The sequence below is a fragment of the Coloeus monedula genome (assembly GCF_965178545.1).
Source record: "Coloeus monedula genome assembly, chromosome: 32".
Classification (NCBI taxonomy): domain Eukaryota; kingdom Metazoa; phylum Chordata; class Aves; order Passeriformes; family Corvidae; genus Coloeus; species Coloeus monedula.
Window position 1 is genome coordinate 3,685,363 of NC_138812.1, and position 16,461 is coordinate 3,701,823.

A 16,461-nucleotide genomic window follows, 5' to 3' on the forward strand; every position below is an offset into this window, starting at 1 on the left:
CCCAGGAGATGCCCTTTGCTGATGGAGCTGCTGTGCTGGAGCCCGGCTGTGTCCCAGCAGTGCCCGTGGCCTGTCCCTGCCTGTGCTCACAGCACGGACACGCAGCAGGACAGTGACCGAGCTGCCCGAGCACTCCGGCCTTGCACCCTCAGAAGGGCTGGGAAAGGAGTGTGGAGCTGGGAAGAGCAGAGGTGGGAAGAGGCTGGGCCATTGTCCCTGGCCGTGCTGCTGTGCTGGGAGTCTCTTCCCTCCAGCTCTGCCCACAGGCACTGCCCCTGCAGAGCCAGAGAAGGGCTGAGGAACAAACCTTGGACACAAAGGTCAGGACAGCCCCTTGTTTTTATTCAAATGCACAGGGAAGAAGCCTCTGGAAAGTCTTTGTGTTTCAAAAGAAAGGTAGATGTTCATGCAGAAATGCTAGGAGTAGTACTACAGTACTTTATAAGAAGCAGAATAACACCAGAAAAAGAATAAGAAAAAGCACCAATGAAAATATGGACAAAGAGGAAAAAGAGGCCAAGATTGTAAAGAGTTAAATTCTGAAGGTTCTGGAGCAGAAAAGAGAGAGTTTATTGCTTCTGAGAAGCATCCTAGTCATAATTTTCCTCGCATGGCAGAAGGAAATAGAAAGATTTTAACTTGTGAAAAGTATCCAGTCCTCACTTTCCTCAGGGCATCCCTGAGCTCCTGGTTCCTCAGGCTGTAGATGAGGGGGTTCAGGGCTGGAGGCACCACCGAGTACAGAACTGACAGGGCCACATCCAGGGATGGGAGGAGATGGAGGGGGGCTTCAGGTGGGCAAACATAACAGTGCTGAGGAACAGAGAGAGCACGGCCAGGTGAGGGAGGCACGTGGAAAAGGCTTTGTGCCGGCCCTGCTCAGAGGGGATCCTCAGCACAGCCCTGAAGATCTGCACATAGGAGAAAACAATGAACACAAAACAGCCAAAGAGCAAACAGGCACTGACAGCGATGAGCCCAAGTTCCCTGAGGTGGGATTTGGAGCAGGAGAGCTTGAGGATGTGTGGGATTTCACAGAAGAACTGGCCCAGGGCATTGCCCTGGCCCAGGGGCAGGGAAAATGTATTGGCCATGTGCCTGAGAGCGTAGAGAAAGGCACTGGCCCAGGCAGCTGCTGCCATGTGGGCACAAGCTCTGCTGCCCAGGAGGGTCCCGTAGTGCAGGGCTTTGCAGATGGACACGTAGCGCTCGTAGCACATGATGGTGAGGAGGAAATCCTCTGCTGAGAGGAAGAAGAGAAAGAAAAACACGTGAGCAGCACATGCTGAGTAGGAGATGTGGCTGGTGCCCCAGAGGGAATTGTGCATGGCCTTGGGGACAGTGGTGCAGATGGAGCCCAGGTCGGTGAGGGCCAGGCTGAGCAGGAAGAAGAACATGGGGCTGTGCAGGTGCTGGCCGCAGGCTCCGGTGCTGATGATGAGGCCGCTGCCCAGGAGGGCAGCCAGGGAGATGCCCAGGAAGAGGCAGAAGTGCAGGAGCTGCAGCTGCCGCGTGTCTGCCAATGCCAGCAGGAGGAAGGGGCTGATGGAGCTGCTGTTGCACATTTTGAGCCTCTGGCCATGGAGTGCTGTTGAAGGACGAGACAGTGAGGAGTCAAGGGAGACTTTGCTGAGCAATGTCCAAGCTCTTTCTCCTGGCCCTGCCCCCCAGTTTTCCTTTTCTCAGAGCCCTTCCCTCAGCCCCGTGCCTGGAGCTCTGCTGGGATCTGGCCCCATTGCTGTGACGAGCAGGGGCTGTGCCCATGGACAGCGAGGAGTCAGCTCTGCTCTGCTTCAGCGGGGACATGGGAATGGGGACAGGGGCCGGTCCTGGGGCTGGACTCCATCAGCCCAAAGTGCTCCTGAGGCAGATGAGCTGGGCAGCATCTCCTGTGCCAGGGCTAAGGAACGGTGACGGCCAAAGGCACTTTGAGAGGGTTTCCTGCTGTGCCCAGGGAGAGCAGAGAGAGCTGTGCAAGGCAAGAGCATTGGCTGTTAACTCAGAGAAGGGTGAGGGGAGCTGCTCTGTCGCTCCATCTGTCCCCAGCTGCCCCTCCTGAGATCGAGGGCAGTCACTGTGTTCCCCTGAAAATCAGCCTGGCACAGCTGAGAGCAGAGGGACCCACAGCAGAGCAAAGTGGCTCAGCCTTTCTCAGAGTCTCAGCCCCACTGCTGGCCAAGGACACTCCCGGCCCCAGTGTCCCCTGGAAGGCAGCTCACAGCTGGGATGGCATCCCGAGGGCACAGCGAGGGTCCTGTCCATGGCCCTGCTGGAGGAGAGCCGGCTCATTGCCAGCCTCCCAGCCCGGCGTGCCCAGAGCTCCCGGGGCACAGGGAGCTGGGACACCCCATTGCTGTGCTCAGCCTGCACAGGAGGAGCCCCAGGGCTGGGCCTGAGCCTGCAGCTGGAGCTGCCATTCCCAGAGAGCCCCTGAGCAGCGCCAGGAGCAGCTGAGCAGGGCAAGGAGAGAGAGCCGGGCCCTGAGGAAAAGCCTTTCCCTGCGCAGCGCTGCCCAGCCCCTCCCGGGCAGCACCAGGGCAGGACAGTCGCCCTCAGGCCCCGGGCAGCAGGAACGGGCCCGCGGCCGCAGAGATGCCCTTCATCTCTGGTGCTGCTCTGCCGGCCCAGGAGGGCACCGAGGGCCCCGAGCCCCCGGGCTGAGGGCCCCGAGCCCCCGGGCTGAGGGCTGTGCTGGCTGCGAGGGGACACCGGGGCTGCGCTGCTCAGCGCGGTGTCTGCACTGCAGGGCAGGCCCGGCAGCTGCCACAGCTCCCCTCAGCAGGGCTGCCCTCAGCGCTACCTCCCTCCCTCCCTGCCCACGGCTCTGCTGCTGGAGCTGTCCCAGCCGGGAGCTGCTCCTGCGGCCCGGGCTCCGTCCCTGCCGCTGCTGCCGGAGCCCGGCCCAGCCCCTGGGCCAGCCCTGCCCGGCAGCCGCTCGGGGCTGCGGGGATTAAAGAGCAGCTCCCCCGGGCCTGGGCACCATGGAAAGGTGATGCTGGCTGGATCTGGAGGCCGTGGAGGTGCAGGCACTTGCTGAGGCTCCCAGGAATCCTCAGTGGGATGGTTTAAGAGCCTCAGCCCCTGCTCCACCTGCACAGCTGAGTTTCCATTCCCACCAAGCTGAGCCTGGGAAAAGTGGGAGCACAAACTGAGGAAAGCAGAGACTCAAGCAGGAATCTCCTGCCCTGAATGTGCTCATGAAAATCCCCTCAGGAATGAGCTGGAGCTCTGAGCAGCCCTGGCCCCCACAGCAGCCTCTCCACAGCAGCAGGACCTGCCCTGCAGGAGTCACTCCTTGCAGCCACAGCTCCCCTGCACCGCCCATGGGGAGCTGCCAGGCAGGCTGAGAGCTGCCCCTGGCAGGTGGCAGATGCCCTGGCCTGGCAAAGAGCCCTCAGGGCTGCAGGAGCTGCTCTGCAGGACAGCCCTGGGCACCCCTGGCTGCTGCCCACCTTCACAGCCTGCAGCCGGCCCTGGCAGCAGGAGCCATCCTGCCCTGTCCCTCTGACGGTGCCCAGGGCAGCCCCGCTCTGCAGCACATCCTCCCCCAAGGCAGGAACAGCAGCAGAGCCATCCTCACAGCCATGGCAGCCGTGCCATGGGCCAGCTCTAGAGGATCCCTGCAGCCAGAGACTCACTGTGTCCCACGCTGGGAAGGTTTCTCCAGGAATGAGTTCAGAGCTGCCCTCCCAGCTGCTTTAGCCAGCTCTCTGCTCACTCCTCCCAGGTACCTGCAGGCAGTGCCCTCAGCCCTGCTGGGCTGGCAGAGGAGCTGCTCCTCAGCAGAGCTGCCTCTTTGAAGCTCTCCTTGGTTGCCAGGAGCTTGAGAGTTCCCTCTGTGCCAGGAGCCCAGCCCAGCTCAGCAGCACAGCAGCAGCACAAGGATTTTAATGACCCTCTCGGGCCTTTGGTGTTGTTCACATCAGACTCAGTCCCTCAGAGTGTCTTCAAAAAACTTCCCAAGAACTCAAAGTCAGATTCAAAGTCCAAAGTTTCTTTAACTTTTAATGGGTCCCAGTGAGGGACACGACTCACGTGAAAGTGTCCCCAGGTTCCAGTGAGAGCAGAACTCTGGAGGCAGCGATGGCAGGGGGGGACAAGCAAGGGAAAGGTGTCTCTGGTGCTGAGCAAAGCTGGCTGTGTTCCATGAGTGCAAAGGGCCAAGGCCTGAGCCCCAGCCCCTGGCAAGGCAGATCCTGTCCCTCCCTCAGTGCTCAGGGCTCTTGCCGGGGCACTGGGATGTGGGGATGGGCAGTGCCCAGGGCAGCACCCTGGGGCGGCCCCTGCCAGGCTGCTGGGCAGGGACAAGGAGGCCCTGAGGCCCCAGGGCTGCAGGGGTCACTTGTCCCCTCCTGGCCTCAAGGCCAGGGCCAGCAGCCGTGGCCAAAGGGCTGCACAAGTTGGCTCCGTCAGGGCCTTGCAGCTGCTGCCCATCCCTCTGCCCTCTGCAGCCCAGGCTGTCCCACGGTGTCCCTGCCCTGCGCCTCTGTCCCTGCAGGCTGTCCTCATCCCCCCGGCTGCCCCACCTGGCTGGCCCCTTCCTTTGCTGGCAGCTCTGCGTCCTGCCTGCCTCTGCCTGGGCACACAAAGCCTTGGGCTGCTCCAGACTCCTTCTGGGGGACGTGTTGCAGCCCAGCCCTGCCTGGGAGGGAAATTCCTTTCTCCTGGTGTCCACTCTGGGCCTCCCCAGCTGCCCTGTCACAAAGGCCCCTTGGTTCTTTGGGGCCAGCAGTGCCACAGTGGCCCCTTGGTTCCATGGAACGCCACAGGGTCACAATGGTCCCCTTGGTGCCACCAGCCCTGCAGGGTCACAACGGCCCCTGGGTTCCACGAGGCCACGCAGGGTCACAGTGGTCTCCAGAGGAAGGGCAGCACCGAGCCCCAGGGTTTCAGGGGCAGATGAGACACAGCCACCAGAGGCCAAGGCCAGCCACATTTGTCTGTCCTGGCAGGTTTGTCTGGGAGCAGCCCTTGGATATTGGGAATTTGGGAGGTGGAATCCCAATTTTGGCCATGGGCACCTTGTTGAGAAGGATGGGTTTATTCCACATGAAAGAAAAGCACAAAGTCCAAGAGTTTTGGAAGAAGATGAGAGGTGGCCACCATGGGCGAGGGCAGCCAGACCTGTCTCTCATGGCAGCTTTTGTCTGGGAGCAATCCTTGGATAGAAAGAATTTGGGAGGTAGAATCTCAGTTTTGGCCATGGGAGCCTGGATGGGAAGGATGGTTCTCTTCTTTAGGAAGGAAAGCACGGAGCCCCAGGAGCCCCAGGGCTCCTGAGGCAGCCCCTGCTGCCCCGGGAGGGAATTTGGGGAGGGGGCAGAGGGGGTGCGCAGCCCCCGCCGGGGGATGACCCCGGCCCAGCGCCCTTCGTTCAGCACCGAGCTGGGCTTGGGGCCGCAGGAGGAAGAGGCCGATGGGAAGCAGATCCTGCAGGGGGGACAGGGCTTGGGCTCAGGGCAAGGTCCTGCCCTGCACACCTGGCTCAGGTGTGAGCCTGCCCCGGGAAGGGAGCGGGACATTGCCATCCCCACGAATCAGGGCTGGGAGCAGCGCTGGGAGCACGGACATGGAAATCCTGGGAGCCACTGGGACCGCCCTGGGGGGGTGAATGATCCCCCCCAGCACCTTTCCAGGCCGCCCTGCGAGCTGAGAAATGCTCGCTGGGCCTCGGCCTTGGCCAAGAGCCCCCGGGCTCAGCTGCTCTGAGCTCAGGCGCTGCCGGCTCCCGCAGCCCGCCCAGGGCCGCCCTGCCCGTGCCGGGGCTGTGCTGGAATTCTCTGCTGCTGCTGGGCCACTCGGGGGCTCTGGCCCAGCAGGAAAGGTGACCCTGAGCCAGGAGCTTTCCTTGGCCGCAGCAAAGCCTCGGCACAGAAAGACCTTCCCAGCGCTGGGCCCTGGGCCGGGAGGGATTGTGCCACCACAGCTGTCCCTCCATTTCTTCTGCCAGGCAGCTTTAGCACAGGAGAAGTGGAGAAGCCAGAGCTGCCTCTCAGCTTTCCGCAGTCCTGCAGAGGAATCCTGTGTGGGAAGCAGCCTGGGAACAGGGTTGAGGTGGCAGGGCAGGGGAATTGAGAGCCCTTTCCTCCGCCGTGGGCCCAGGCTCTGGCCCTTGCCCTTTGCAATGGCCCTGCAGCTGCCAGAGGGGCCTTTTTGGCTCAGCTGAGAGCAGTCCTGCTGCAAGGCTGTCCTCGAGCTGCTTGGGCTGCACATGTGCCCAGGGAATGCTCATTGCTTGCAGTCTCAGGCGCTGTGGGTGTGCAGGTGTAACTACTGCAGGAGGGAACAGCTCTGCTGGGGGCAGTTCTCTTTTTCTTGGTGGTTTTTCTGTTGAAGGAACGTTCCCTGCCAGCTGTGGGCAGAGCTCTGTAGCTGTATGTGCCACTTGTGTGTGGCACTGTGGCTCAGGAGGTGGCCAAGGGGAGCTTGGCCGAGGTGTGGGCAGAGGAATGGCCATCAGGCCAGGCTGGGGGGTCAGCGGCCGGTCAGTTGCGTTGCGTGGCCGCGGCTCTGGAGGCTTGTGTGGGAGCGTGTGCAGCGCTGGAAGGCTGGGGCTGCCGCCGCTGTGTCCCAGAGCCGGGAAGGCCGGGGCTGGCCCGGCCCTGGCCCGGCCCCGCCAGCTCTGGCAGCTGCCGGCGGGGACACAAAGGGCAGCTCCGAGCTGCGGCCGCTGCGCTGCGGCCGCACAAAGGCAGCGCCCGCAGAGCTCCAGGGCAAGGTCCTGGCCCTGGCTCGGGGCTGGGCCGGGGCCAGCGGCAGAAAATCAACTTGCAGCTTGGGCCCCGCAGCAGGGAGGAGCAGCAATTGCTGGCTGAGAGAGACTCTTGCCAAGGGCCTGCGGGGCCGGGCCCCAGGGAACGGCTTCCCGCTGCCCGAGGGCAGGCTGAGATGGGATGTGGGGCAGCAATGGTTCCCTGGCAGGGCGCTCAGGGCCTGGCCCAGGCTGGCCCCAGAAGCTGCGGCTGCCCCCGCATCCCTGCAAGTGTCCCAGGCCGGCTCGGCCATTGGGGCTTCCTGCCCAGGAGGGCTGGGCTGGGCTGGGCTGGGGCTGCTGAGGGCGGGATGGGCTCTGCCTGAGACAGCTGAAGGCTGCGCATGATGAGGCTGGGGGGACCCCGTTCCTCAGTGGGTTCTGGGGTATCCCACATTCCTGAAGGGATCTCAGGGTATGTCCCGTTCCTGAGGCAGTTTTGGGGTCCCCCCAATGCTTTGGGAGGGGTTGTGAGAGGGGGTCTCTGGTACTTGGAAGGGGGACCTATGGTCAGGGATGTGGGGAGCCCATTTTGGGAAGGATGCTGCTGTTTGTGGCAATGTTGAGAGGTTCTGAATGGGCTGTGGGGCCCTGGCTCTCATTTTGGGACTTGAGGTGAGCCCATGGGCACAGCAAGGGCTGAGGAGAGGTTCCAAGCTCCCATTTGGGATGGAGGGATTGAGCGGGTGCCTGCAATCAACTCAATGCCAGCCCCAATGTGTCGATGGCAGCCCCAAATGGCTCGATCCGTCAGCCCCAAGGCCCGTCTGTGGGGAGTCAGGAAGCACAGAAGGGGAATTGGTGTCCAGGAGGGGTGGGATGGGATGGGATGGGATGGGATGGGATGGGATGGGATGGGATGGGGTGGGGTGGGATGGGATGGGATGGGATGGGATGGGATGGGATGGGATGGGATGGGATGGGATGGGATGGGATGGGATGGGGGTGGCATTGTGGGGGTGGGATGAAGTTTGGGATTGATGGGGTGGTTTGGGCACTTGGAGTGGGGCATTTCAGGAAGGGAAAGAAGGAGCTGCTTTTGGGGAGGCTCCTGCTGCTTTTTGACAATTTTGGGGCCTCTAGGTGGCTTCTGGGAGGTTGCAGTGAATTTGGGGAAGGTGCCGAAACCCCCTGCAATTTGGGGGGCTGAGGTGAAGTCCCCACATTTTGGGAGGGTGAGGGGATCCCAATTGGGAGGGGGTCCTGCTGCTTTGCACCCCTTAAGTGGGGTGAGAATTGGGCAAGGAAGGAAGGAAGGAAGGAACAAGGAAAGGAAGGAAGAAAAGAAAAATAGAAGAAAGAAAAAAAGAAAGAAGGAAAGAGAGCAAGAAGAAATAATAAAAAAGAAAAAAAAAAGAAAAAAATTAAAAATGAAGGAAGGAAGCAAGAAAGATATAATAAAAATGAAAAAAAAGAAAAGAAGAAAGGAAGAAGATCAAAAGACATATAAAAAAGGAAATGAAAGTGATTAAAAATGAAAAGAATTAGAAAGAAAGCAAGACTAAATAACATGAAACCAACAAGGAAAAATTATTTAAAAAGAAAAGAAAAATCATTAAAAAAATGAAGCAAGGAAGCAAAAAGATAATAAAAATGAAAGAAAGGAAGAAAAGAGGAAAGAAAGAAAGTGAAAGAAAAGAAAAACTAACAAGAAAATGAAAAAAGTGAAGAAATTAGAAAAGAAGAAAGAAACAAAGAAATGAACAAAGAAAGCAAGAGTACATAACATGAAACCAACAGAAAAATAAAAGGAAAAGAAAAAAAAAGAAGAAAGAAAGAAGCAAGGAAGAAAGAAAAAAAGAACAGAAAGACACAAGAAAAAAACAAAAGAAGAACAGAAAGAAAGCCAAAAGAGAATGAAGGAAAACACAAAGCAACAAAAAAAATTTAAAAGAAAGAAAAAAAGATAAAAGAGTGAAGTATGAAGAAAGCAAGCTAAAAGAAATCAACACGAAAATTTAAAAAGCAAAGGAAAGTAAAAGATAAAGGAAAGACTCAATAATGTGAGACCAAGAAGAAAAATGAAAAAATAAAATGAAGAAAGCAGCAAGAAACAATTAAAGAACCAAGAGAAATATTGAAAAATGAAGAAATAAAGAAAAAAGCAAGAAGGTAATAAAAATGAAAGAAGGAAAGGAAGAAAAAAAGAAAGACTGAAAACATGAAACCAACAAGAAAATAAATGTTAAGAAAAGTCAAAAAAAGAAGAAAGAAACAAGGAAGAAAGAAAATGACAGAAAGAAAGACATGAGAAAAAATAAAAGAACAAGAGAACCAAAGAAAGCAGAAAAAGAAAGAAAGATGAAAAACAGAAAGCAACAAAGACAAGAAAAAGAAAAAAGGTAAAAAAATGAAGGAAAGAAAAAAGAAGGAAAGAAAACGAAAAGAAATCCACAAGAAAATTTAAAAAGTTAAGAAAAAGAGAAGAAGAAAGAAAGACTAAGTAATGTGAAACAAAAAAACTTTAAAAAAAAAAGAGGAAAGAACCAAAAAAGAAGGAGAAAAGAAAAAAAAGAAAGACACAAGAAAAAATAAAAGAAAGAAGAAAGAAAGAAAGAAGAAAGCAACGAAAAAATAGGAAAAAGAAAGAAAAAAGATGAAAGAATGAAGAAAGAAAGCAAGCTAAAAGAAATCCAGGAGAAAATGAAACCCTTGTGCCACTGCGGGACCTTGTGCAGCCAAGGAGAGCATTGTGAGAGTGCGGGGCCACGGAACCAAGGGACCATTGGGACCTTGTGGGGCCTCCTGGACTCAAGGGACCATTGCCACACTGTGGGGCCTCATGGAATGAAGGGTCCATTGTGCCACTGCAGAGCCAAGGACACCATGGTTACACTGCGGGGCCATGGAACCAAGGCACCATTGGGACACCCCGTGGCCTCATCCTCTGGAATTCCAACACATCTGAGGGATGGCAGCACCTGCAGGCAGCACGGAAGGATTCTGGGGAGAGCCTTTGATCCCTGCTCCAAAGGAAATCAGAGAGAGAGCCCTGCTCAGATCAAGGCACCTTTTCCTTTTCCTTTTCCTTTTCCTTTTCCTTTTCCTTTTCCTTTTCCTTTTCCTTTTCCTTTTCCTTTCCCTTTCCCTTTCCCTTTCACTTTTCCTTTTCCATTTCCTTTTCCTTTTCCATTTCCTTTTCCTTTTCCTTTTCCTTTTCCTTTTCCTTTTCCTTTTCCTTTTCCTTTTCCTTTTCCTTTTCCTTTTCCTTTTCCTTTTCCTTTTCCTTTTCCTTTTCCTTTTCCTTTCCTGGTGTAAACTGTTGACCTGCCTGTAAGGTGCAGCAAAAGCTTTGCAGGGTTTGGTTCAAGGTCCCCAAGGTGGGAAGAGGGAAGTGTTCGAGTCCCTTCTAAGAGAAGGCTTGGAGTCTTTGTGCCATGACTGCCTGGGATGCATGGAACAAGTGTGTTCTGGCAGACTCTGGGACCTCGAGAGCAATCCCATGCAGGAGCCAGCACTGGCCCTGCACCCTGGTGGGAGCAGCGTGGTGCGGATGGGAAACGGGCAGCTGGGTGTGCAGTGGCAACCTCGAGCCAGGTCCTAGAAGGCCAGGCTTTAGCTTTGAACAGAGCAGCACAAAAAGCAGAATGAATGACCTTGCCTAGAAATCCCTGAAGGACAAAGGGTGACCATATGGACTGATTTGAACTCTGGGTTTGCAATAATACACGCCCAGGGAGCCACATGGAATGAAAGGGCACAGAGGTCTCCAGTGAGCACAAAAAGAAATCAGTCCCCTACTGCAGAGTGTGCCAAAGCCAAAAGAAGTGGCCCTGCTGCCCTTGTAAAGCCCATGGGTTTGGAGACTCCCCAGGTAATCCAGGGAATCCATTGGCTGACCAAACAGCTCAAGAGGGTGCTGCAAAAGCTCTCCTTGCACTAATACCTAGCAAAAACTGGAATGTTCTGCAACAACAACCAGATTCCAGTGATCAGGACAGGCAGTCAGCCCCAGCAGCAGCAGCAGCTACGGAAAATCCCAGCAGGTGATTGGTAACCCCGTGTGGGCAGGTAATTGTAGCTCCACAATTAATGTAGAACGGAACTAAAACATCAGCAAACACAGGAGGAAATGGAGAATCTGGTGGCCAGTTTACAAAGGCATCTAGTAAGCACCAAAATGGCAAAAAATGATAGATCAGTTGTTGAGAAAGATGGGATTGGTTTTGAAGGAAGAAGGCTGCCTCCAGGGCTGGTTAAATGGGAATCACCAGGTGATTTTGGCCAACTGATTTTGCAGAAGTGCCCAGGCAGAAGGGCACTGGCACATTTTGGCATTGGTGGATCCTTTTTCTGGATGGCCAGAAGCTTTCCCATGTGGCACCAACAAGCCAAGGGAAGGCTCAGAAGTTTTGCAGAAATGAATATTTAATAGCACTGGGACTAACTCTTGTAAGCCTTAAAAGGTGCATGGTTCTCAACAGATCATTGGGGCTGGACTCGCCTGTGCATCCTTTCCAACCAGGAGATGCGGTGTGCAGCAGAACCTGGAATTTTGGAACAATCCAGCCAAAGTGGAAGGGACCATCTCAAGTCCTCCTGGTAACCTACCCTGCACTCAAGGTAGAAGGAATCCAACTTGGGGTTCATCACATGTGGGTAAAACCAGCGAGCACACATTAAACACAGCAGAAACAAGACTGACTGACACCGTGGGGTTTGGGGTTTTACATAAATCCTATTGTTTTAGGTATTGAATATGATTTTCTAAGGGGATACTATTTATTGGATCTAGATGGAGATGATCAATAATTGTGTATCTATAATAATAATAGAAACGATGTTCCTGACTTCTGGGAAGGGAAATGCGGTTTTCAAAGTCACTGCAAGATGTTGGCAGATGACAGAATGTAACCCCTTAACAGCTTGTGTGCCAACACCAACCTCTGCAGAAAATCCAGTTCCATGGGGAGCTTCAGTCAGCAATTTGACAAAAATCTGGGAACACGTGTGGGAAGGAAATAGCACCCAGGGCACCTGGACAGGGATGGAAGGAGAATATTCCTTACCATGGACACATCAGACCAATACTGCTGAGAACTGTAACATTTCCAAAGCGGATCTGGAAATTACCTCAGGAAATATTGATCAGCTGACAGATTGCACTGATACCCCCTGGGGCTGTCAAATTCCAGCAGTATGGAATGGCCCTCAGACAGGACACTGGGAATGTTTGCAGCCAGTTCAGGGGTGTCTGGGCTGGGCAGGGAGCCCAGGCCTCCCACAGGACCCCTTAGAGGTGGGTATAAAATATCCAGATTTAACAAGGTCAAGGCCAAAGGATCTGAGGACCAAGGAAAAGTGGGATTGCCCTGGGACAGACACTTGAGCTGTTTGGAATGCTGAGGTCCAGCGGCTCCTGGCTGTGGCCCAGGCTCTGAGGCTGGGCTGTGTTTGTAGAAATGATTCTGCCTTTCTCAGGGACACGTGGGCTGAGCCAACAAACAAGGAGCCTTGGAGAGGCACAGAGTGTCAGCAGGACACGGTCAGATCCTTAGGAGCCCCAGGATGGGTGGGAAGGGATGGAATTTGGAGCACACGTTTGCCCCTGGGAGAATCAGGAGCACCACGGACACTGGGGATATGAACGTTCCGTCCCTCGTGCAAGGAGTCACCACCGGGAACCCGACTGTGGGGAAAGGTTAAAGGGGATGGAACTGGGAAACATCCCAGTGCGGGAACTCCAGCGGGATGGATTTTAGAATCCATCCCTGCTCCGCAAAGATCTGCCTTTAGGAACAGACCAGCCACACACCATTGGGCTCTGCAAATGGGAACTTCAGTGAATGCAGCTCCTTTGGGGTTTGCTGAAATAAAGGAACAATTGCCAGCCCCAGCTAAAATGACCTTCCAGAGCAGATTGGCTTTAGCCCCATTGCTGCTACATGGACAGGGAGTGTGTGGATTCTTGAACTGAAACAGCAACACTTGTTGTGTGCACATTCCAAATGTGATGCTGGGTTGGATGATCAGGTAGAGAGGATAAAATCGGCTGCTGCATCCAGCAGGGAATTAAGGGGAGGGTTAGACAGTAACTGTTTGGATAAAATATTTAGAGGACTTGGATTTTCCCTGACTGATGGTTGGCCTCACTTTTGCAAAGTCTAACTGGGATCACAGCACTACTTGTGCTTATGACACTTGCTTTGAGCTGTGTAAAGAACATGGTTGTGAAAGCAGCTGAGGAACTCGTGGGATGTGAGTAAAGGAGCAGAGTGAGGCTTCTGAAGGCTTGAAGGGAAGAGAAGCTTCACAGCCCTCCAAGGGGGGGAAATTTGCCAGATGAAAAACCGTTTGCACCTGGTGGGTTCATACAATGCTTCTTCTCCAAAAGCCACTGGCCATGGACCCGCCCAAGGCTGATTCTGTGGGCAGCAACCAGCCCAGGTGTGCCAACTTTCACCAGTTCACCGGGCAGTCAGGGCTGGCTTTGGGGTCAGCGACCACCAGGGACCCCCAAGGAGACCCCCAGGGCAGAAGAAGGGATGTGCAAAGGGGTGGGGGAAATCTGCAATGATTTTGGGGCAATGATGATCGTGTGTGTGTTTCTGGTGGGACAATCTGGGAATGTGTCTGTGAAGCACAGTCTGCAAACAGGAACATTCCTGAACTCGGCACCCACGGCTTTGGGAGGGGCTCTCCCCTCGTGCATCCGGCCCAATAAAGAATGCTGCTGCTTCGTGCTGTGCTGGTGCTGAGGAGGTTTTGTTTCACTGAAGTTTTGGGAACACCTCTGTGCCTGTGTCACAGACCCCCAGAGCAGCTGTGATGTCAGGAAGGGGCTGTGTGACATCACAGAGTGGGTTGTGACATCACAGGGTGGCTGTATGACATCATAGAGTCTACTGTGACATCATGGAGCACCTTTGTGACATCACAGAGTGGTTCTGTGGCAGCACAGATTGGGCTATGACATCACAGGGCAGAGGTCAGATATCATCTAGCAGACTGACATCACAGAGCACTTGTGACATCACAAAGCAGGTTGTGACATCACAGGGTGCTGGTGTGACATCACAGAGTGGTCGTGTGACATCCCAGAACAGGCTGTGACATCACAGGGTGGCTGTATGACATCATAGAGTCAGCTGTGACATCACAGAGCAGCTGTGTGATATCACAGAGAGGACTGTGACATCACAGGTGGTGTGACATCACAGAGTGGCTATGACATCACAGGGTTGCTATGTGACATCATAGAGTGAGCTGTGACATCGCAGATAAGGCTGTGATATCACTGGGCAGAGGTCTGACATCATAGAGGAGACTATGAAATCACTGAGTGGTTGAGAATGTCCAACACCAAAGCTTCGAGCCAACAACAGCTCCTGGAGGGGATTCTGCCCCCTCTGCCTGTCCTGGGAGCCCAAGGGCAACGCCCCGGGCACAACAGCCCAGAGTGCTGGAGCACAGTGTCCCTGCGCCAGGCCGTGTTCCCTGGCTGTCCCCTGTCCCTCGGCTGTCCCCTGTCCCTCGGCTCTCTGGGGCCGGGGGTGGCAGCAGCCCTGGGGGAGAACAACCCTGAGCCCCGGCTGGGCCAGTTCCTCCAGTTCCACCCAGGGTGGGGCCCAGGTCACTCCCAGCATGGGCCCTGGGGCTCCCAGTCACTCCCAGTATGATCCCAGTCACTTTCAGTTACACTCAGTATGATCCCAGTCACTCCCAGGATGATCCCACTATGATCCCACCATGGTCCCAGGTGTTCCCATTCACCCGTCTGTGCCCCCCAGATTTCTTCTGCAGCCGCCCCGTCAGAGTGGGGGGTGGGGGCCAAGTGCTGGTGCCCCCCTGCCTGCAGCAGATCCAGCGGTGAGGGGAGTTCAGGGGTCCCTCAGCATTTGGGGTCCCCTGGGATTTGGGGTGAACCCCCCGGGCCCCCCAGGATCTCCCTGAACACGCTGACGCTGCCCGTGCGCAGCGAGAAGGTTCATACCCGGCACGGGGTCCCCAGCTCTGTCACCGGCATCGCCCAGGTACCCCAAAACCTCCCGGGAATCCCCAACACCCCCCCGGGGAACCCCAACTTCTCCTGGGACCCCGAAAATATCCCCGGGACCCTCCAAAAACTCCCCAGGACCGCAAAGCCCCATACAGACCCCCCAAAACCCTCTCAGGACACCAAAATTCCCACGGGACCTCCCAACACCCCCCGGACCCTCTTGAGAAGGTTTATACCTGGCACGGGGTCCCCATCTCCATCACCGGCAGGGACCCCAAAACAGCCTTGGGACACCCAAATATTCCCCTTGTGATCGCCCAAACCCCCACTTTGAGACCCCTGAAAACTCCCCTCGGGAACCCCAAAAGACCCCGGGACGCCAAAAACCCCCGGGACCCACAAAACCCCCCCAGGAGCCCCTCGCGAATGTTCAGACTCAGCACGGGGTCCCCATCGCCATCATCGGCACCACCCAGGTACCCCCAAACCCTGCCGGGACCCACAAACCCTCCCGGGACCCCCAAACCCTCCCAGGAGCCTCAAACCCTCCCGGGATCCCCAAACCCTGCCGGGACCCCCAAACCCCCCCGGGGCTCCGCTGCCGGAATCAACGGGAGTGGTGTTGCCCTTTTAACGGGAGTTACAGTGGGCACCGACTTTACCGGGGCATCTTAAAGCGCCGATGGTAGAGCGAACCCCAAAAATTCACCCGGGGGGCACTCTCCCGTTTGCTGCACTCGGGGGAGCCCCGAACGGCGACGGCTCCTGGGCTGAGCCCCGCACTCAGCCGGGGCTGGGGAGGGAACGGGGAGGGCTGGGACGGGCTTTGGGGTGCTGGGCTTAACTGGGGGACCCCACTGGAAGCCCTTTGCCGCTGTCCCACCTGCCCGGATCCCCCCTCTCGCACCCCTTTGCCGCTGTTGCCCCAAAGCTCCGCTGCCCCAGCTCGCTCTGGGGTGACCCAGCCCTTTCCCATCGTGGCCCGGCCCGGCCCCGCTGCCCCGAGAGCTCCCGGGCCGCGGCCGCACGCACGGAGGAAGGGCAGGAGGAGGAGGAGGCGGGCCAGAGGAGGAGGAAGAGGAGGCACGGGGGGAAGAAGGAGGAGCCGGAGCAGGCGGAGGAGGCTCCAGGTGCGGGCAGCGCTCTCTGGATCCGCAGCCGCTCGGGCCGGGAGCATCGCCCGCCCCGCATCCCGCAGGTGCCCGGGGAGGGGGAGCTCGGCCCAAACATGCCGGGCGGTGTTTTTGGAGGGGGGAGGGATATTTGGAGCTCGCAGGGAATCGATTTGGGGCTCGCTGTTTCATGCTGTCTGTCGGGGCGGGCGGCGCGATGTTTGGAGCTTGCGGGACTCCAAAGGCGAGCCGCAGATGCCCCGGCGGGGGCGGATATCGGGGGGTCCCGGGAGGTGTTTTTGGGGGTGGCGGTGGCGGCAGAGCCCCGGCGGGGGCGGGGGGATGCGGGTCCCCCCGCGGTGGGGGTTGGGCTTCCCGGGCCGGGCCCTCCGAGCTCTGCCGGGGCCCCGTGGGGACGGCGCGGGGCCGGCGGGGGCGGGGGGACACCGGTTTTGGGGAGCCCCGGGAGAGCCGCGGCTTCCCTAAGCGGGACCCCGGAGAGAGGAGAGCCCCAGAAGGCCAAAGCGGGGAGCCCGAGAGGGGGGACCCCTGGGATTGGCGGGACCCCGGCGGGGGGGTCTGGGGGCTGCAGGGGCGGCACGGCCGGGAAAGGGGCTCGGGGGTCCCGGGCCGGGAAAGGGGCTCGGGGGTGCCGGGGC

The 16,461-nt window shown here is 56.7% G+C and overlaps 1 pseudogene across 1 annotated transcript; it reads right to left on the bottom strand.

The window, feature by feature from the left end:
• Positions 1–594: 594 nt before the first annotated feature.
• LOC309583721 (olfactory receptor 14J1-like) lies at positions 595–1,565 on the bottom strand (annotated as a pseudogene). The gene has a single exon. The product of its transcript is annotated as an olfactory receptor 14J1-like (transcript).
• Between the last annotated feature and the right edge of the window lie 14,896 nt (positions 1,566–16,461).